We start from the raw sequence: 23509 nt of genomic DNA, 5'->3' as shown, positions 1-23509 counted from the left end.
TTCATTAAAATGCTAATGCTGACCACAAATTTCCAGATAACCACATTTATGAATTATTCATAGTCCCATGCGAGGCGAAGTCACCGTGTCACTGTGGGCAGGCACAGAGCTTGCTGCTGATTAGCATGTGGCCCCTGTAGCAAGTGTGAGGGAAACACAGGTCCCTGCAAGCCTATCCGTGGGGGTCGGCCCACACTGGCCCTCTTCAGAAGACCCAGCAATCCCAACCACGTTTTTGTTGGTGCTCATCTCCCTCCTCCCTAAAGTCTAGGAGCAGCTCCAGCTTGGCTCTTTGCTGTGACGTCTGAACTAATAGCCTGTAAAAACTGTAAAAGCTTGAAAGAAAAAAAAAAAAAAAGAAAATTTCTGTATTGGGTAGATAAAACATCGGATTATTTAAAAATAAGTAAGTGGCGCCTGGGTGGCTCAGTGGGTTAAAGCCTCTGCCTTCAGCTCAGGTGATGATCTCAGGGTCCTGGGATGGAGCCCCTCATCGGGCTCTCTGCTCAGCAGGGAACCTGCTTCCTCCTCTCTCTCTCTGCCTACTTGTGATCTCTGTCAAATAAATAAATAAAATCTTTTAAAAAAATTAGTAAATAAAACAACTTTCCATCAATGTGTAACATAAATATAGAGAAGTACACATACCCTAAGGGAAGAGCTCAATGAATTTTCCTAAACTGAATGCACCAGATCAAAACTGGAACGTTATCAGATCCCCAGAAGTCCCCCCCAAATTCATGCTCCCCCTCAAGGCAACAATTACGCATAGTTACTTCTGATCATTTTTGCAGACATCACATCTATTTGCTGTCATTATTAGTTTCTCATTTAAAAAACATACACTGGGGGCACCTGGGTAGCTCAGTTGGTTGATGGACTGCCTTCAGCTCAGGTCATGATTCTGGAGTTCCGGTAAGAGTCCGCACGGGCTCTCTGCTCGGCGAGGGGTCTGCTTTTCCCTCTGACCTTCCCCCTCTCATGCTCACTCTCTCTAATTCTCTCTCTCTCTCAAATAAATAAGTAAAAATCTTTTAAAATAAATAAATAAAAATAAAAAACATACACTGAACACCTCCTAGACGCCAAGCCCTGTGCCAGGCACGGGAGTTACAGACAGGAATGAGATGCTGCCTTCATCGTTAAGCAAAGTGAAGTCCAGTGGGGCCAAGAGATACCCACAACATATCCCCAAGGACAGAGGGATGGATGCAATGACATGGGTGAGGCACCCAGTCCAGAAAGGGAGAAGGTAGGGAAAGCTTCCAAGTAAACGGATTGCCTCGTGGGTCCTCAGACGGGGTGGCACTTAGCCAGGCTGGGAATGGGAGACAAGACGATGGAAAAGGCAGAGGTAAGAAACTGCACAGCGTAAGTCAGTGGTGCTGGCCTCTCTAGGGTGAGGCCAGGAAAGAAGCCTAGAGCCAGATCCTCCCCTGTCCACACGCTCAAGGACTCTGACTTTATTCTGGAGGCAGAGAGCCACCGATGGGGCAAACTGGGTTTTAGATGCATTCCTCTCTTTTGATGGATTCAAAGAGGGCAGAGTGGAGGCGAGGAGGCCAGCTAAGCCAGTTTGCTTGTTTGGGATAAGAAGGGTGGACATGAGCAAACCGGGGAAGAGGGGGAGAAGAGAATTACTACTTGGGAAACATCCAGACACTAAGAGCAGAATAACTTGGTAATTAACTACACATAGGCAGTGGGAGTGAGGGCTGAGCATAGAATACAGAAGGACGAACAAGTTTCATAAGGAAGACAAGGGGTTCCGTTTGGGGCATTACAGACTGAGGTGTAGAACATTCGGGTGGGGACACCCACATATTCTTGAGTGTGAAGCTTGGAGAAGAAACCTGAGCAAAATGTAAAGGCATCTATGTGATTTTATGCAGAGAGAGCAGAAATTAGGTTAGTGGGTGACAGCCCCAAAGGGATGTGGGTAGATCAAGCAGACAGGATGGGGGCTGAGAAGCAGGCCCCGGAGAACGGGAGCAAGGATAGAATGAGCAAAGGAAGAAGACCGAAGAAGAAAGGCAGAGAGGTACCACGGGACACAGTGAGATGCATAAAGACAAGAAATGAAAAACATACCTTTGGATTTGCCACATAAGCAGTCAACAGTCACCCTGTCTGAGTGTAGTTTCAGTGACACGGTGGCGGCCAAGACGAGAGCGAGCGGAAGCGAAGAGGAGAGAGAACGGACGGTTGCTGGGAGGGGTCAGGGGCCGAGGGAAGTCTGTATCCATGAGCTGAAGGAGTCGGTAGAGAGAGAAAGGCTGAGAGTGCAGAGAGAGGAGGGAAAGACAGAGTAAGATCCCTATGGGGGTGGAGGAGAGGGTCAGGAGTACAGATGAAGGGGCTGAACCGGAGCCAGAAGGGAAATCCACAACCCTCTGGTATTAGAGGAACACCAGAATTAGCAGAATAGAGACAAATCCAGCCAGAGCCAGTCTGTAGGTAAGAGCATTGGGATGTTGGAGGTCACGGACAATGATATAGTAGATAAAAGAGCAGGCAAGGCTCTTCACCCAGCGGGGGGCTGACTGGTATGTGGTTTGACAACCTCGATCTTGAAAACCTTGGTTTCTCACATCTGCTTCCCTCCCAAACTGAAACAGACCAACTCTGTTTTAAAGTAAGTAAACATAGGCACCAGTGCCTATCAAGGGGGTGAGGGGGGCCTGGGAGGTGATCTCCCCTATAGCAGAACTTTGTAGTATCAGAAAACATCTTGTAAGTAAAGAACGCTCTTCTTAAAGTGAACTTTGATTTGTGGTGCCAACCGTTCCAAAGGTTTATGTAAGTTCTATTTTATTAAGTGAAACCACTCCCCACCATCTCACAGGGCTTCTTAAGATGTTTCAATTCAAAGACCCCTTGCAGCATGATGAACTTAATGAAAAGGAAGAATCCAAAAGCTGAAAGTAAAGGCCAGAAGAGGGGACTGGAGCCGGCAGAACCCCCTGCCCTGGGATGACCCAGCATCATGCTTTTTCAGACAGCAGACTTTCATCCCCCTTGGGATCCTGCCCCTTCTTCCACCTCGGGTTCTGGCAAATCCACAAGTGAGTGAAGTGACTTAGTTCTTGGAAAGCATTCCAATAAGAACAAAACAGCAAGGTTCATTAGAAAGTCTACTGCAAAGGAAAACACCTCGGAAAGGAGATTTTCTGTTCTCCAGGCAGATTTGATGATCTCAAAAGTTGTGAGGTTACTCCACAGTCTGTCTGTCCTGTTACCATGAACATCCCCGGGCCATCTTTGGGACACGGCAGAATTTCAGAACTCTAGATAGACATGTCACCATCGTTGATGGCGGCCAAGAGGGAGATGTTTCCAAAGCCATGGGAGAACCACCTACCCACTGGGCCATCCCTCCTTGTATCCACAGCTCACAGGGGCACAGCAAGCAGTCGATAAATACAGAATCAATCAACAAACCAATACCAAAGGGAAGAGTCCTCACAACCACAAGGTAAGGAGGCCAATTAAATGGCGAGAATACAAATAATCTATTCCTTCCTTTCCCAACCTAACTGACTCAAAGCCAAGCTGCACATCACACTCAACTGCATTTACTTTCCGCCTCACAAAGGAAAATCTTTATGAACTCAATAAGTATATATTGTGTGTTAAGTAAGAGGATTCAGAATTAATGGAATTATGAAAACCAGGATGCCTCCTACATGGGAAAATGGGTGAGTGCGAACATTGCGGGCATACAACGGAATAGAAATTGCCCACTTTACATCTGTCTGCCTGCTTTGTTCTCCTCTCTGTGAAGGACAGGGCGTCATTACCCTCACAGCATGGCGCCCCTCCTCCCAGATGCTCATTTACACAGCAACCTGCTCAGCTTCAACCCACCGGGGCCACAGAGAGGGAGGAGATAATCAGGTCTGGCTTCCTTGGAAATTCAGAAAATTCACTTGTTACGGGTTTCTGTTTTCGTCCTAATATATATTTATATTATTCGTCATTTCACTTCTTTTCCGGCACATAAGCTGCGAGGTATCACCGATCCTACTGAACACATTTTTACACATTACCCAGCAGCACACTGCGGTACTGTCTGGAAATAACTTTAATGATAAAATTTCCCCAAAGTGAGGACGAGTGGGTTGTTGCCGTTTTCTGTTTTGGTTTTTTGGGGGTTTTTTTTGTTTGTTTGTTTTTTAGTAGGTATTAGGTGACACTTTTCTGTACAGTTAAAAAATAAAAACTGTCCTGAAAACATCAGATCTGTTTCTGCCCATCTGATCAGCAATACCCCAAGAGAGAAAGAAATCTTCAAGACTACCATACTTTTTCCTATGTTCGATTAAGAACACTAAGATACCAAGACGAACAATGCAATAGTCCCTTGAAGGCAGGCCATGAAGGGGGACGAAAGGGATATTTATGCCAGTCCACAAAATGTTTAGTGTGCAACTTTTCAATGACTATATTTATGGTAACCTCCATAACATATTCACCAACACAAACACTCTATAAGGACATTAATCCTCATCAAATGCACTAATGCTTCCCTCCTCTCCAACAAATTCTTATTATGCTGATGTGAGGCAAAAATGCCAAGAATTCTCTCCAAGGTAAACATTTCATGGCAACACCCACTCGCTTTACTAGCTCCCTTTTGAACTATTTTATGATGTCTCAATATCTCTATGTAGGTATTTGCTGCTTTCGACCTAAAAGACAAATCTGTAAACAAAACACTAAAAAAAAAAAGAAAGAAAGAAAGAAAGAAAGACTTTGCTTAATGAACCATTTTTTGATATGAAAGCTGGTACAAGCTACTAAAAAACTGGTTATGCTCTTCAAAAATAATTTATTCTATAACTTGCTCAATTATAATTCTCTGCCTCACTATGCCATTGTAATTTAATACTATGTAATTTCTGCTTTTTGGAAACCTCAAGGAGTAAGAAGATCCTGAGAGTGATCAAGATTTTCTAAGAGTTGAAGGAATACCCATCTAAGTAATAAAACGGGTTTAATTTCAACCATACTGGATCAAATTTTCTTTTTCTTTCTAAAATGTAATGCCTTCTCACAGCGTTCAGAATATAGTTATTAATCTTGGGTGGCATGGGATCATCAATATGACTACCAGTTATCTTGCTGTGTTGGAAGGGGGACCACTGAGGTAAAGGAGCTGGTCTGGCAGAAAGTAGGCAGAAGTTGAGTTTCTACCCCCGTGACCAGAGGTGGAGTTCCTACCAAAGCAACAGAACACTCCGAGATTGCTGAGGTTCAAACAGCAGGAAAGCACGGGTATAAAAACACTCTGAAGAGCTTAGGTGAACACCAAGTTACAGATCTGGGTCTAGAGCCAAGCCAAGTCAGGATCCTAGTGGAAGAGAAATCAATGGAGCAGAGGGACCGGATGGAAGATAGGCTTTAAGTGCGCAGGGCTGGGAACCAAACTAGACCTGCCTATAAGGGCCGATGGCAAGACAAGCTTTCAAGGTGCAGAGGGCTGTTTGCTCTTCCACTCCGAGGCCACTACTTAAGGAGATCTTTTCTCTACTTTTCACAGTTTGATTATCTCCTTGCCTTTGCCTCAAGAGTTAAGTCTCACTGCGGTCAGAGTACAAACCTTTCCCTTTCCCAAGTCCACTATAGTTTTGGAAACCAAATAAAATGTAAAAGTATAAGAGAACTAAAGTTAAAGATGCCAAAGTCCAGATAAGGTCTGAAGGGCACAGTGCACAGACTCTGAACCCATATGTGGGCAACTGAGATGTCTTTTTTGTTTATGCCTTGATTCTTCCAGAATTCAAATAGGAGGGCTCATTTGAAGTCATCTGGTACAAATACAGCCAGGCCTAAAACGTGCCTTGGGGGTGATAATCTGTAAGTTGACTACTGTTATTTAACAAGGACTTCCTTTAGAGAAATCCAATAAGCCAAATGTACAGAAATAGCACGGAGTCAATTGCTATGATGGGAAGTATGTGAAGATGTGGGAATAAACTCAAAACTTGGATGAGTGAACACTTTGCCATTGAGGAGATAGGTGGTTGGGGGTAAGTCAATTAGACTTCCATGCTTCATCTCTAAAATGGATTAATGATACCTACACCATGCGAAGGCATGAATGAGAACAAATGTATGATATGAACAAATGTCAGTTAAACCTTAATTAAGTAGGAACACCACACATAAGCCCCTATGACACAAGGATCTTTATTTAGAGCTGAGAAAGCCATCCACCTCGTGCTTTTCACCCAAATCTTGCCAACTCACATGATAAGATTCCTTCCCCAAATTATTTTCAACAGAACTTTCCTTTTGCTTTATAAAATGTTTTTAACTTAATGGCTTAAATAAGAAGCATAAGTACTACTGAATTTTCAGATTAAAAAAATAATAAAAACAACTAGAAAGTAAAACTTCCCCATTATGACCTCAATTTGTTTCTTCCTTAACTTTTTCTTATTCAAGTTAGTTCTTCTCTTTTCCTCATTTTTCTTTTTTCAATCTTTGCGGATCTTTTTTTACACTTTAAGTTGAGGTCTGCAACAACGGTAACGTGTTATGTAGAAGTTTACGAAGCACTTTCATTCACGTTACCTCATTTCCCTTCAATGACTTCTACCTGCCTCTCCTTCGTTTCCTTGCCCCACTTTCCAAAACACAGGCAGAACATTCTAAAATCAGCAAAGAAGCAATTTTTATCCTCCCAACTGCCAACACATTAATCGAGTTCTCTAACGCAACGTAGACTATCTACACCTTCAATTCTCCTTGCAAATAATTTTTTTTTTCCTCCCCTGGTGAAGATCTTTTGAAGTGATAATACAGTGAGGAATGCATAAATGTACCAACATCTTAAAATAAGACAGGTGAATCCCTTTAGGAATCATCGAAAATAATAAATGAAAAATAAAAGAAAGAGGTGAAAAAAACTACAGAAATAGAAAGAACAAAGTTCTTGTTTCAGCTTTCAGTAAAATTTCCATCATCTACCTTATCAGAGCTATCTGTTCTCCAAGTGCCACATGAAGTAACCTGATCCTTAAATCTGTGCAAACCACAATGGATGCGCCCATCTCATTAAAAAAGATGATCCTGGCACCTGGGTGGCTCAGTTGGTTAAGCAACTGCCTTCAGCCCAGGACATGATCCTGGAGTCCCTGGATCGAGTCCCACAGCAGGGAGTCTGCTTCTTACTCTGACCCTCTCCCTTCTCAGGTGTGTATGTGCGCACACACTCTCTCTCTCTCTCAAATAAATAAATAAATCTTTAAAAAATATATATGATCTTTTGAGTTATGATAATGAGAAAGAGCATCTATTTTTGGTTTTAAGGGCAGAAGTATTTCCAGCCTTAAAAGCAGTGACACTTGTAGTAAACTTTAGCACAAAACAGATGCCTGGTGCTCTTTACCTATCATGATGAAAACAAGAACATTCCAATAGACAAGTTTCCTTTCTGAACCTCTACATACTCATAATCTTGACTTACCAACAAAGAACATGAGGTGTCTGAAACAGAAAAATATTAATTCTACCATGGGAAGGTAAACATTATTTTTCTAAAAACAGATTCTAGATTAGGAATTTGATCAGATTTCCTCTATATTCATTCAAATCCTGCACGACACAAAACCTTTAAAATGGGAATTGGCTTTCTCTTTGTTTTATAATGGTTAACTAAGACCCATAATAATTTTATAGTAATCCTTGCCATACCTTAATGTTAAATACTGTAAAAAAAAAATCAGCTTACTGTTAAAATCGGAGTACTAAAAAATATTTAAGGGAAAGGTTGAAAGAGAAATCATATATGGTCCTGATCGTGCTATGGGTAGTTACACGTTCAATAATGTAAGCTTTGGCATGTTATAGACCTTTCCACATTTTACATGAGATACTCTGAGTGATTTTATCCTAAAAGTGGAGAAGATATCACGGTCTGATATTTTTCTATAGAATTTATAGAGACAACTCATAGAAACTCAGAGTATCCCATACAATGCAACTGGGTCCACACAGAAAATAAAGTTTTTCCACCTTGGATACAACTCAAGTCAAACTAGTAGGAAATCTAAGAAAGATTGACCCAAGGGGGATTAAAGCCATGAAAAATCCTAGGGAATGGAGGTAATTTCTTTGTAATGTTGGAAATAGTATGCTCTTCTTGCTACTGGGTTTAAGATCACACTTGGAATCTATACCTTAGAGATAATCAACCTTTTTTCCTATTATGTACTCAAATCAGGAAAGGGTGACACCTACTTCATTTTGACAGTGTCAGTAATAATTTTTGAATGACACTGGAAAGCACAGTAAATGGAATCCATTCTGGAGTAACCAAATAAACGTTTCTTCAACGGACCACACAACCCTGAATCCGAACTGAAAGGCCAAATCTCAAAAGTCCATTAATAAGGATTTTCATTGTATGTGGTAGATTACAATCACATGCTTACCTCCATTCCCTCCGAAACCCACAAATGAACTAGGCCAGGCGCAGAGATAAACTCACAAAGGAACAAGAGAATGGAAGAGGAGAAAATTAATGGAAAAATATTTGGAAAATAGAAATCTGGCCAATGATGAGGAAATTTTCAATGCAGGGCCGGACAAAACTTAAACGCCTACAGACTGAACTATCAGAAGCAAGCAAACCAATGTGGGGCACAGAATGTCAGGAAAGTATAAATTCAAGCACAGTGACCTCAATAGTGCAGGCTGGAAGGAGAGGGCAGTGTGGGGGTGCCACTGAAAACCAGAGGACTACTTGCAAGATGTTTAAAGGAGTAAACTTCCAGGTCCTTCCTCAGCCATGAAACGTGCCAGCTGTCTCTCCTTCCCCCTGAGGCTTGCGGCCTACTAAGGTTACACTTAAGAAGGTCTGGCCCCGGGGACACAAGGAACAGAGACAGAGGTGGAGGCATCATCTGGAAAGAGAGGACTGAGTGGAAAGAGTACACTCTGAACAGAGAGACTCAGAGCCCGTTATTTTGCTGGGCTCCTACAGCAGTGGCCACATAGGCGATGAGAAGAATTTTCTGAAGAAACTAACCAGCCCAAGAAAAGGGATCTACAGTTACTCAAACTATGGAAAGAGGGAGTTTCTGAAAGAAAGAGTCACCCCGTAGTAAGGCCTCCAGCTGACAAGAGAGAGAGCTTGTCAACCTGCTCAGGCAGAGTTTCCAATCAGTTTTCAGGGTCTCCACATACATCACATGGACAGCAAACCACCACCAGACACGTGATGAAGAACCTAATGTGACAAGAGCAACTTTAAAAGGAAACAGAGTCAATGCTGGAGGCAGAAGGAAAAACTTCATTTATACATTATGAACTGCAAGGGGTAAAAGATATTACATCCATAAAGCAAAAAAGAATAGGATGCTATAAAAACAGAAAATACTGAAAGAGCAAGAAGGAATTCTTAAAAATTAATATTATGATCACAGGCATAAAAAATCCATAGAATAGTTAAAAGATAATAAACGTAATTGTTTCCCAAGAGTAAAAGAAAAAGATGTTAAGAACAGAGGTCAGAAAGTTTTTTTAACAATAAACTGAAGGAAAAATACAAAAGTTCCAGCATTTGACAAAGAAGAGTTCCAGAAAAGAAAGAATACAAAAACCAAAGGGAAGAAAATTATCCTCCACCCCCTCAACACACAAAAATCTTCACAGTGAATGAAAAAAGTTATAGAGCAAGGAACATTATCATGGAATTGCAGAACATTCAAAGATTTAAAAAAAAAAAAAAAAGACTCTAGAAACTCCCCCTAGTCTCTCAAAGTCTCTCAAAAAAGTCACATATAGAGTAACCAGAATCAAAAAAGTATCCAACAATTCAATAATAAAAGAGGAAGTGAAAGAAAATGGAACAAGGCCTCCAAAACTTTCAGGGAAAATCATTTCCAACTTTGAAGTTCTATATCAATCATATGTGAGGAGAGAGAGACTAAGTGATATTTTCACACATGCCAGATCTCAAAAAAAAGAAAAAATACATTATACACACTCTTTCTCAAGAAGCAACTGGGCGATGTGTCTCCTCAGAAGAGAGAGAAAACCAAGAGAGATGCCACCCATCTAGGTCAATCAAGAATTGCCAACATGATAGTGAAGGAAAATTCCAGGTCAACAGCTGTGCATAAGGCCTCAAGAGTAAATAGTTCAGAATGGAGCAGGCAAGAGGAAGGCTCTGAAGAAATGTCACATATGCAAACACACACACACACACACACACACACACACCAGATCCAAGAGACGAACCATTGTGTTTGACCTTATTTGAGAATTTGGGGATGGGGCACCTGGGTCGCTCAGTCAGTTAACTATCTGACTCTGGCTCAGGTGATGATCTCGGGGCCCTGGGATGGAGCCCCACATTAGGCTCCTTGCTCATTGGGGGAGCCTGCCTTGCCTCCTGCCTGCCCCTCCCCCCCCCACTCATTCACGCGCGTGTGCGCTTGCTCGCTCTCTCTAATAAATAGGTAAAATCTTGAAAGAAAGAGAAAAAGAGAATTTGGTGATGATAAGTGAATGAAAAAAAAGAGAGGCGCCTGGGTGGCTCAGTGGGTTAAGCCTCTGCCTTCAGCTCAGGTCATGATCTCAGGGTCCTGGGATTGAGTCCGGCATCGGGCTTTCTGCTAGGCGGGGACCCTGCTTCCTCCTCCCTCTCTCTCTCTCTCACTCTCTGCTTGCCTCTCTGCCTACTTGTGATCTCTCTCTGTCAAATAAATAAAAATCTTTAAAAAAAAAAAAAAAAGAGAGAGAAATTTTAATATGCTGCACAAGGAAGGAAATAAAATCATAGTACACTGCATAACTTAGCTGTGAAAAATATTTACAGTGAAAACAAACTGAGATACAGCTGTCCTGGAGCGTGAAAGGGCAGATATTTCAGGGAGAGAAAATAAAACAGAGCTAACTCCTTAACTTCCTTCATAGGAATTCAATGTTTAATGTGTAAAACTGGGAAAAAAAAATTTAAGAAATACTAATATAAACATTTTAATTAGTCATATGGAAGTAAATAAAAGAAAAAGAGCTAGTTGAATGTAAAGTAATTGCCTCTCAGAGGTAGAAAATGACACTCCAAATAAGCAAGCAGGAATTTATAAGCTATATACATATTACTGCAAATAAAAAATACATTTTTAAAATGGTAGAAATTAATCAATAAATATGCAAACAAGCCAAACTGATAATGGGAAATTTCATTCTATATATGTTAACAGATAAATCTAAATCTATTTCTCCTAGTTAATCAAATTGTTAAAATTCACAACTTAATGCATTTTATCTTTAAGTAGAAAGAAATGTGCTGAGAGGGGTGCCTGGGTGGCTTGGTGAGTGAAAAGCCTCTGCCTTGAGCTCAGGTCATGATCTCAGGGTCCTGGGATCAAGCCCCGAATCGGGCTCTCTACTCAGCGGGGAGCCTCCTTCCTCCTCTCTCTCTCTGCCTGCCTCTCTGCCTACTTGTGATCTCTGTCAAATAAATAAATAAAATCTTAAAAAAAGAAAAAAAAAAAAGAAAAAAGAAAAAAAAATGCACTGAGAAAGGTCAAATATGCCTAACTCGTTAAGCTTTAATTAGCACATAATGAAAGGGTCCCAGGACACTAGTGCACAAGGAAGAATCAGCCATCTTCGTCATCACCTAGTTCATTAACTGCAGCTGTAAATGTGTTGACCACTCCCCTTCTTCCAGAGCTCCTACTATGGCTTCTTACAGTGAAGATTTGTCTTTATTGAGGGGTTCAGGATGGAGAATATCCAGCATCTGTAACCCCTCCCTATATCTGGGGATTTCCTCATCATGTGAGCACTTATGAGAGCCATACTTTTCAACATAAAGGCAAAAATGGCTGGACATTCACCTTCCCAGACTCCCTTGCACCTAAGGCATGGATACACGATGTAGCCTTGGCCAACCCTGGATCTAGAGCTGGAGACCCAAAGAGGCAGGAACAGAAGGAAATCACAGTAGGTAGGGAAAACCGCAACAATATCCAGTACCCGAAGTAGCAAAGGCTGAGATAACAGCATTGGTAGCAAGAGTCTGGTCCCATTTGTTGTGGTCAGTGTGAACCAGAATAGTCTTGTGTCCAGTGATAGGGTCCATCCAACCCTGCATAGAACTAATCATATCATATGACCTTGGCGATGAATCTGGATGTATAGTTTTGCTCCTTTTTTTCCCAACTTCCGGCAGTTCCAGAAACTACCCAATATCCTCTCAATAAATTCCTTCTCTGCTGAAATCATTCAGCCAGTCTCCATCACTTCTAAAAAACCCTGCCTGATCTCCTGACCTAGGAGAATCAGGAGGAGATAGTTGTCTACTGAAGGTAAGAATGAAATTTTTATGCTCCCTCCACAAGATATGAAAAACGAACCAAGGACATTTTTCCATGGGGAAACATGGGGGAAGGTTAGGTTGTAAGGTACAAAAAGAACGATGCTGCTGGAATGTTGTGAGTTAGAGAAGTTTCAACAGGCTCATCCATTCTTTTTTTTTTTTTTTTTTTTTTAGATTTATTTATTTGTCAGAGAGAGAACACAAGCAGAGGGAATAGCAGACAGAGGGAGAAGCAGCTTCCCAATGAGCAAGGAGTCCAACACGGGACTTGATCCCAGGACCCTGGGATAATGACCTGAGCCACACGCAGATGCCCAACCAACTGAGCCACCCAGGTGACCCAGGCTCATCAATCCTTCGAATTGTTCTTTCACTTTAGAAAAGACATTCCTGGTTCAAAACCATGAACCGACTTTATAACCAGCCGTGAGAATGTAATCCATTTGTGCACTGGGAGTTGTCACTATTTACATCTGGCGAAAGACTCACGCTCACCATTCTTATTGTTGTGAGTGGGCAGAAGAGCAGTGGGTGAGGAAGAACAATTTTCTGTTCCTTTCTGCTTGAAACAGAGTTCTCTGAGAGATGAGGCTGTTTGAAAAGCAGTGGTCAAGAACTGCACGTGAATATGAAAATGCAAACCAAGGCACCCAAAGGTTTATGTTCAACTGTGGAACCATCAATATTGGGGAAAAGTCACATCCATCAGCTGAGCGTACAGTAGCATTTTTAGTTCCGAATCGCAGAGAGCTGAACCCTAAGCAATTTATCTGCATATGTCTCAGGCTAACCACACAAATTTTGCAGACGAAGCTAGAAGTTAAGATAGATAGCTTAGAACAAACTGTTGATGTGACCAAAAGGGCCCCATAAAAGAGTCAAATGCAGTCACGACATTAATAGAAACAGGGATGGCAAAGAAAGCAAGCTTCACTCGGTGGTAGCTATTGTTTCTGGAAACTGAGGAAGTCTTTCATGACCAAGGAGAGCGACAGTTGAAGTCAAGATACAGCACAACTATGGTTTTTGTTAGTTGTACAGAACAAGGTTATACATACCCTGAGAAGAAGGCTTATGAAATAAACACAAAGCCTGACGTGTGCATATAATTTCCCTGCCTGGGGCCTTATTTCATACAGACTTGCCAAGGGATCCATCCCTCAGTCACAGAAGTCAGGCTATAAATCGCCTTGGGAGAAATTAATTGTATTTCAGTGGTGATATAAATGCTACCTCCAACTCTATCTTGTGCCAAACCATCTTTACCATATACCTCTGTGCAGTCAGTTTCCATGAAATATCTAATGGCCTCTAAAACAAGAGTTTCATTCCACAGTTGTCCAAGTGAATTATACTGTGCTCACACAGTGTTTTGAAAAGCTGAGATAAATTTATCTCTGTCAGTCCCAGATCCACAGCCACCCCGCCTTGTTTCATCTGGGGATCACAATGGACAGTGATTCCACACAGCAGTATTGTGTATCAAAGTAAATATGCAATCTAATCACCACGGCTCTGTAGAGAACGAGGCACAATTCGGCTGTTTAGGTTTCAGAAATGAAAAGAGAAAAAGGGAGGAAAAAAAAAAAAACAAGAAATCAGTCTCAAGAGCTGTTTCCAAGACTACCTTTTTAAGAAATTAAAAAATAAGGGCCAGTTTTTTTATGCACAAGTGTAAAGAAGGCAAATTCATAGCTAGCTAATGAACCTCAAAATGGTGGAATCATAAAAGGCTATTTCTAAGACAGATTCATTGTATCCAAAGCCTGATCTACCGCTTAGGTATACAGAAAGATCTCTTTGTTTTTCCTCCCTCTGCAATGGCTTAAGAGATCATCCAGAAATTCACACAGACGGGTTTTATTCTGATTTGTGTAGGTTCTAGTTCCAACCATTGTAAGTAGCAAGTTTTATACGTTTACACTAAGATTCTCTATTGGATTATATAATCTCACAAATATCTTCTTACTCTGGATTTTTTTTTAATAAGCAAATACAACAAGATGTAATTAAAATAGCACTGATTTCACCAATATCATAGAAGGGACACTGATAACTAATGAAGTTCTATGGCAAGGATCCAGTGGTGGAAAAAAGTAACTGAAAGCATGTCAAATGAACCACCGACACTTCGACACTTACTGCAAACACAGCAATGTGCAGCAGGTGTGGAAACACGTGAGACACGGGCCACTGGGGGCTTTGCATATTCAAGCAACACAGCACATGGAGCTGTGAATATACACTGACTGAATCAGAGTCTTCCCAGAAAGATTTAGACTTCAAGGAAGAGAGGTTGGATATGGGGCCATATTCTGCCAGATCATTAAGCCTATTAGACACATTATTTTTTAAAAATCTTATGTGACATGGATATGTCTATACCTCTTCTATCAAAAAGGATACCAGTCAACAATGCCGTCAAAGTCAATTTCATGCAGTTAAGGGATTTTGCCGTATCTTGCCAAGATTACTTGGCAGTATTTAATTTTGACTAGTCTGAGTCTCCTATTGGACTCTGAAATATTAGAGGTTAGAGGGGTAGCCCTACTGAACTTCTCATGCTTTGCTCTTGGCACCTACTGAACACATAACAATCCACTGTATTGTTGAGGATGAATAATGATAAATGAACGATGCTACAGGAGGAGCTATTTGGTGATTTATCTGAATACCGAGATTGATTCTTGTCAACAAAATGGTTGAGGAGGCTTCCAAAAAGTTACATATCATTAAGAAAATCATAGAAATTAATATTTAAAAATATGCAAAAGAGGTATTCATTGAAGCATTACTCATAATAGGGAAAATGACATTCTGAATTTTCAAAAAATTGGGTAATGTGCTATTCTAGCATGGCCAGCCACTTGGCAGATTATGGAACTATTAAAAATGACAAATATGAAGGCCTACAACAGAGGAAAATTAAAATCCAATGCTAATAAAACAAATCATTTTAATCATAGAAGGCTGAAAGATTTTCCCTGAAGATCACAAGGATGCCTGCTCTTGCCACTTCTGTTCAACAGGGTACTGGCAGTCCTAACCAGAGCAATTAGGCAAGAAAAAGAAATAAAAAGCATCCAAACTGAAAAGGAATTAATAAAAATATCTCCATTCGCAGATGACCTGAAAATCCATCACAGATGTAGAAGACCCTTTAAATTCTACAAGAAATAATTCAAACTAATAAATAAATTCAGCAAAAGTATAAAATCAACATGCAAAAACCATTTGTGTTTCTATACACTAACAATAAACAACCAAAATGGAAATTAAGACAACAATTTTATTTAGAGGGGGCGCCTGGGTGGCTCAGTGGGTTAAAGCCTCTGCCTTCAGCTCAGGTTATGATCTCAGGGTCCTGGGATCAAGCCCTGCATTGGGCTCTCCGCTCAGCAGGGAGCCTGCTTCCTCCTCTCTCTCTGCCTGCCTCTCTGCCTACTTGTGATCTCTGTCAAATAAATAAAAAAATAAACAACAACAACAACAAAAATGTTTCTATTTAGAATAGCGTCAAAAAGAATAAAATACTTAAGAATAAACTTAACCAAGGCAAGAGCTCTACCCACTGAGAACTACGAAATGTAGTTAAAAGAAATTAAATAACAGTCAAATTGAAAGACATCCTGTGATCATGGACTAGAAGACCTGAAATTGTCAAGATGTCAATACGACCTGGAGTAATACGCAAATTCAAAGCAATCCTTATCAAAACCTCAGCAACATTTTTGCAGCAATAGAAAATCTGCACATCTTCTCTCTTTTAATAAACTTCAAGGGTGAATCACTCCAAGTTACCCACAAACACTTATAAATAAAGACTGTAAATGATTTTGGTTTTTTTTTTAAGATTTTATTTATTTATTTATTTGACAGAGAGAGATGACAAGCAGGCAGAGAGGCAAGCAGAGAGAGAGAGGAAGCAGGCTCCCCGCTGAGCAGAGAGCCCGATGCAGGGCTCGATCCCAGGACCCTGGTATCATGACCTGAGCCAAAGGCAGCGGCTTAACCCACTGAACCACCCAGGCGCCCCATGAAGACTGTAAACTGGAAGCTACTGTTTAGACACAGAGAGGATCCAACATTTAAAAAAGAGTGGCATTGGGTTACTAGACAGGGACGGGGTCAGGAGGGTGGGTTTATATAGGTGGTGGGTATTAAGGAGGGCACTTGTGATTAGCACTGGGTGTTGTAGGTAAGTGATGAATCACTAAATTCTACCCCTGAAACTAATATTACACTGTATGTTAACTAAATGGTACTTAAATAAAAACTTCGGGGAGGGGCGCCTGCCTGGCTCAGTCGGTTAAGCCTCTGCCTTCGGCTTATCCTGGATCAAGCCCCGCATCAGGCTCTTTGCTCAGCGGGAAGCCTGCTTCCCCCTCTCTCTACCTGCCTCTCTCTGCCTACTTGTGATTTCTCTCTCTGTCAAATAAATAAATACATAAAAACTTTAAAAAAATAAAAATAAAAACTTGGGGGGAGGGGGAAGTACGTGTTTTAAAATGAAAAAAATAAAACAGGATGGCATCATCACCAATATATAGGCTGACAATGGACCAAAGTCATGACTGTTTGAATAAGGCAATCACAGGGGAAACTTGGGAAGTCTGTCCTATCAGAAAACAAGCCTGCCACTCACTGCACTTAAAAGCACACCAAGAGAGAGGCGCCTGGGTGGCTCAGGTGGTTGAGCAGCTAACTCTTGACCAGGGCTCAGGTCATGATCTCAGAGTCCTGGAATCCAGTCCCAAGTGTGGCTTCATGCTCAGCAGGGAGTCTGCTTAAAGGACTCTCTTCCCCTCCTGTTGCTTTTCCACCCACAGGTGCCTGCTCTCTCTCTCTCTCTCCCAAATAATCTCTCTCAAATAAATAAATAAATCTTCTAACAACAACAACAAAACCACACCAAGCAGATAGTATCATGTCAAAATGATGGGAGGAATGGCCTTCTCCAGCAAACAGATGCCTGGGCCTCCAGGAAACAGCAATAGTCACAAACCAGAGCAGTGGTGAGAATGGAACTACCATCATCAGACACCGACGGTTTGAATCTGCTCAAAAAGCATACTCCATACTTTAAGGAGTTATTATAGATTCAGAGAATTTCTGGTTGGCAAGGACCTTAAAAATCATATGAAAATTATTGTATGGATAAGAAAAGGAGTACCCCAGGAAGAGATGGCTATGTACCTCAAGATCACATAACTAGCAGGTGCCAAAACCAGGACTGGAATGCACGTTTCCAGTGTTTTTCCATTTTCCCTAATGAAACTCCTGTGTTTGAGTGGAAGTACACCTGAGTCTGCTGGCAGAAAAGGTTTCTATGCAAAACAATCCCTCCGTCATTTCACTGAGATATAATTGACATATAACTTGGTATTAGTCTAAGATGAACAATGTAATGATTTGATACATCCAAAAGGTATCCAATTTTGATACTACATTTTGATATCACACTTTGATATTCCAAAATGATCACCACAGTAAGTTTAGTTATCCATCCACCCACCCATCCAACCACCACACAGTTACACATTTTTTTCTTGCAATGGGAACTTGTAAGATCTATTACCTTAACAACTTTCGAACATAATATACAGTACTATTGGGTACAGTCCTCAAACTGTACATTACATCCCCGGAACTTACTTGTCTCCTAGCTGGAAGTACCAGCTTTGATCACCTTTCCCCATTTCCCCCACCCTGACCTCAGGCAATCATCGTATCTGACCTCTGCTCCTGTAAGTTTGGGGAGGGGTTAGATTCCAAATAGAAGTAACATCAAATAGTATTCGCCTTTCTCTGCCCGACTTACTTCACTTAGCATAATGTCCTCAAGGTCCACCCATAATGCCCTCAAGGGAAATTGCCCTAAATGGCAGAATTTCCTTCTTTCTTACAGCTTAATAATATCTCATCGGGTATATATGCCATGGTTTCTCTATCTATCTGACAGGCACCTGGGTTGCTTCTCTGTCTTGGCTACTGTAAATAATACACTGAACATGGGGGTGCAGATATCTCTTCTAGATAGTGATTTCATTTCCCTCGAATAGAGACCCACAAATGGAATTACTTGATCATGTGGTATTTCTATTTTTAATTTTTGGAGGGACCTCCATACTGTTCTCCACAATGGCTGCACCCCTACATTTACAGCAACTGACATTCCCACCGACGATGCAAAAGGACCCGATTTCTACATAACCTCCCCAATACCTGTCATCTCTTTTCAGAAAAGCCATTCTAACACCTATGAGGGAAGCACGAAACAATTTCTTGACAGCTCTTAACTAGATCAGTATGTGGAAATCACCTCATCCTTGCTCTGGGAAGGGAGCCTCCCAGGATACATGGAAGCTTCTAAATGATGCTGGACTTCCAGATAGCTGGCGATTCCCATCGCATGCCTTGGGAAAGGGGTTTATGTCTGCACTGTGCAAAGGAGACTTCCCAAAGTCGATTATCCGGGGAAGGGGCAGAACCTGAGATGAGAAATGGGAATGAGCAAGAAAGACTTGGGAGAAAGAAAATGGCGGCGCTCCCTCTTCCAGAGCCTCCTTCTCTCAGACGCCCAGACCACGCATTCCAATGTGCTGACAGTCATTTCTGGCAGTGAGAAGTGGTAGTCTCCCAAGAAAGGTGGCCTGGTAGGAAGCTGGGAAGGCTGCGTCTAGGCCGGCTCTATCCGGTTGCCAATTTTATGGGACACTCCGGGTTTTGTGTCATAAATGCAACTGTCATCTGCTATGGATAAACAGTAGACAAGGAAGGGAGTGGAAGATGGGAAAGCAGAGTCTACAAAGAGTTACCACGGTGCTGGCAGCCATGATAAGCAAGGTCCTCAACGTAAACCTGAAACCTTTGAGACAGGAATCCAGGCATGAATGCTAGGCTCACCATCCAGTGAAGATGGTATCCTTTCTTGATCATGGAAGCTCAGAGAAGGGGGCGTTAATTTAGAACTAGAAGACACAATTGGGTTTACTTGCAAATCATCACAAATTAAACACAGATTTCTCAATACCAACAATAAAGGCTAATACTCATTCAATGGCTGAGCACTATGACAACCGTCCAGAATCCATTCTGATTGGCCAGAAGCTGGACGCTAACTAGTTTGAGTCTCACCCTTCTGACAGTTAACACCCGTCTCCCTGTCCTCAGTATCTGCTATTGCTTCCTCAGCCTGGGAGAAAGTTACCTTTGTGTTACATGCTTAAAGTTTATCTCAGATTCAGGAATGAATAAACATCCTGTTAATAAATTTTAAGCAATAAATACCATTATTCCCATTTTACAGGGCTAGAAAACTGAGGCTCCCCACAGATAGTCAGTGGCAGAGTCTGAATTTTATTCGGAAACAACGGAGTTTTAGAATCACAGAGGAATAATCCTCTACTTGGGGAATCTACCCCCTACGAAATATAACAATACAGGGCGGCGCCTGGGTGGCTCAGTGGGTTGAGCCTCTGCCTTTGGCTCTGGTCATGATCCCAGGATCCTGGCATTGAGCCCCACATCGGGTTCTCTGCTCCCCGGGGAGCCTGCTTCTCCCTCTCTCTTTGCCTGTCTCTCTGACTACTTCTGCCTATTTGTGATTTCTCTGACAAATAAATAAATAAGTAATGTGTTTTGTTTTGTTTTGTTTTTTTAAAAAGATAACACTACAGGGAACAAAAAACTATGGCCCTTGAAGGCAAATACATCGCTGCCCCATAAAATATTAATATGGAAAAGAATGGTCACAGTATGATTCCAATCCCCCATCCAACTCTCATCTTGCAATCACTGTCCAGCGCTACCTGAACCCCTAAAACTTTTACATATATCCGTGTGACAAGGAGTTAGTCTGTTTCTTTAAAGCCATGTACATGATCTATAAAACCAATGTAGCCCTATTTATCAAGAGAAAAACCCCAACATATGTTCTATTAAAGCTTTGGGAGTCCCTAGGTAAATGCCTCATTGGACTAAAATATTACTACCATTTTCAACAAATGACACAATTTAACAGTAGATTTAAGGGGGAAAAAATCTGAATTTAACAATTTCCCCTCCAGCTATTTCTTTAAACCTCCGACAAAAACCTCTGTTCTCAGAAATTATTTCTTTTGCTTTCTACTCAGAGAACAAATGAAAATGCATCAGAATTAAATTGCAGTGCCGTGGAAACAGTGAGACACTGAATCAAAGCCAGTGATGATGACATGATTCTCTCCAATGATGCCGGATTCCCCACACACTACCCATCATCGTGATAACCTTTAAATGCCCTTTCTCTTATGGCTATGCCAGCCATTAGTTGTAATTAAAGTTCATTTTGTCAAAATCAGCTTATTTTTGCTCAACATCTGATTCTTTTCAGTTACCACTCACTGGATGTCCTTTCTATTTGGAGATCAGACACTAGTCCAACAGGTCATTTTACTGGTACTACATCCACATTAGGTGAATTCATCAAGGTAGTCTGGATGCTGTAAGATTTCTGTTTAAAGAAAGAGAATGTCACCAAATTCCCTTAGTAGGGTGGCCATTTAACTACTCACCCACACCAGGACACCTGACAGGGAAAAGGGGCATTCTCGAAAATGGTAAACAGGAAACAGGCAAAGTCAGGGCTGCCCAGCAAACAGACACATATGGTCACCCAATTTATTAAAGAACCAAATACCAGACTTAAAGTCTTAGAGCTCCTGGGTGGTTCAGTCAGTCGAGCATCTGCTTTTGGCTCAGGTGATGATCCAAGGGTCCTGGGATCGAGTCCTGCATCAGGCCCCCTGCTTGGTTGGGAATCTGCTTTTCCCTCTCCTTCTGGCCCTCACCCTGCTCTTGCCCTTTGCACTCACACTCTCTCTCCCACATAAATTAAAAAAATCTTAAACAACAACAACAACAATAAAACCCTAAAGTCTTTTTTTTTTTTTAAGATTTTATTTATTTGTCAGAGAGAGAGAGAGAGAGCACAAGCAGGGGGAGCAGCAGGCAGAGGGAGAAGCAGGCTTCCCTGAGCAAGGAGCCCAATGTGGGACTCGATCCCAGGACTCTGGGACCATGACCTGAGCCGAAGGCAGCCGCTTAACCGACTGAGCCACCCAGGCATCCCCAAACCCTAAAGTCTTAAAACCTGAAATCCACATCGTGGTGGGAAAGCGGGCATAGAGGAGAGGGATGCACTTTCTCAAGCATCCAAACCCAATCGCGTTTCCAGATTCCCTAAACATAGCTCCTCCCACCTTGACTCTTCAAACAGTTTGTACATGTGGCTTAAGTCCAGCACAAGTCATGTGCTCTCTTGACCTACTTATTGGATTATTTTATTGTCACCCTTGATATCACCTTAACTTATCCCCCTTCCTGTGAGACTCCCATCCCTTCACCTCCTTATTTTACTTTCCATCACTGAGCCCATCAACCAGAGTGACCGGGTACTCCCTACATCCCAGGTACTGAGCTAAGTACCTCCTGCCTAAAATGGGGACTCCAAAGCCGGATTAGACAGAGTCCTTGCCAGGGAACTGTTCCCATTTTTGTTTGCAACACTTCGTTGAAAACCCAGTAACTATTTCTCCAACCTCCACTTCTGCACATCTTAAGCAGCTCAAGCAAGGAGTACAATTGCAGAGTAGTCTCGTGAAGCCCCCTGTTCATCTGTAGGTAATTTAGTAAACATACGGATGGAAAAGAATAATAAACTATTTTTATTGGGTGCCAAAGTTTCTACATCTTAAGAAACCTCACCAAACCTCTCCCAGCCAAGACACTGCTTTTGAGGGAGCAAACACTACCGCACCCCTATTTCCTCCATCAGGCTGGTGACAGTCAGATTTTGTCTTGCCTCCCAGTCAATTTCGAGTACCCTGCAGAGTGTCTAGCACAAAACAAGCACTCGATAAATATCTCCTGAGTAAATGAGGAGGGGCTCGTGGTTAACTAGATTTTTCCTGATTTCAGCTCAACATTTTTGCTCCACAGATGATCTCTCTCCTCTTAAGAAACAGCGTCTCTGGGGTAACAGCTTTCAGCTCAGCCCTAATCCCCAGGTCAAACTCCTAGCCACTTAACAGCAGTACGACCCTGCGAGAGATTTCTAATCATTCCCTGGGCTTTATTTTTCTTACACAGACAATAGTCCTAATCATTCTATAAGCCTTATTTTTCTTATCTATTCAACAGAGAGAGAGCACCATCGAGTTGGCAAGGTTTCTGTGGCATTTGTGAAATCTGGAAAACAATTTGCGTCAGGGGGCCCAGCCGGAACCTGAGAAATGTGTACTGAACGCAAGAATAAATTGCCCTTCCGTTCCGTGGCTCCAGATCAAAATGTAACCATCAAAATCTAATTTGCCAAAGCTGATCTTCATTCAAACAACAGACATGCATCAAGAGCTCTCATACACAACCGGAGTCTGTCTGCTGGTGAACATCAAAGGAGGAGTTTAACATCTGCTTTTAAATGCAGCAAAACAACAATTAGTTCACCAGGAAAAGGGAAAGGTGTGCAATCCAATTTTATTTTCCCTACCAAGACATCCAAGTCTTAAGGGCTTACCAGCTTACAGTAGGCTGAAGCTTTTTCTGTTTTTGTTTTGTTTTTGTTTTTTTTACAGGAGCCTAGAGTGGGGGACAGGTAACCCCGGAAAGGGATTTCCAATCTGGCATTTACTGATAACCCAAGCTTCTCCCTGGCAAGAATGGACAGGCCAAGTTAACTTCACTTTAAAGTGCAAAGCTAAGCAGGCGAAAACCACAAGGACAAGACTGGGTCTAAAGGGTATTTTTATCCAACTTGCTTGCTCTTCCAGCTACCTCAAATAGAAAACCTCAAAGGAGAATAGTGTCACAAGTCTTGGTGCCGCTTCACGTGGATGAAAGAACGTAAACTCTGGGACAGAGACCGGCGCCTGCCTGCCTTCCCGGCCAGCAACGTTTGAGACCCATGCTGCCATTTCTCTTCCCCTCAGGGGAAGCAGTGGCCCCTGGGAATAAGAAGATAAGAAGCTACCAAGGGCTCAATTTCCAGCACACCTGAACTCACAGCCCACCGAGGCCAAGACCTCATTACAGACCCTGACTTCCTCTTTTCCCTTAATGGGCAGAGGCAAGCTAGGAAATGTCCCTGGGGTTTGGTTTCCTTTCTCCCAGCTCACGAATGCTCCT

General features: G+C 41.9%; 1 protein-coding gene across 12 annotated transcripts in view; it reads right to left on the bottom strand.

The window, feature by feature from the left end:
* Positions 1-23509, bottom strand: part of APBB2 (amyloid beta precursor protein binding family B member 2) — a 368905-nt gene that overhangs the window by 225583 nt on the left and 119813 nt on the right. The window lies entirely within an intron of this gene.

The sequence above is a fragment of the Mustela lutreola genome, chromosome 1, assembly GCF_030435805.1.
Source record: "Mustela lutreola isolate mMusLut2 chromosome 1, mMusLut2.pri, whole genome shotgun sequence".
In the NCBI taxonomy this organism is placed as follows: Eukaryota; Metazoa; Chordata; class Mammalia; order Carnivora; family Mustelidae; genus Mustela; species Mustela lutreola.
Note: the sequence above shows the minus strand (reverse complement) of the source record. Positions and strands in the feature narration are given on the sequence as shown.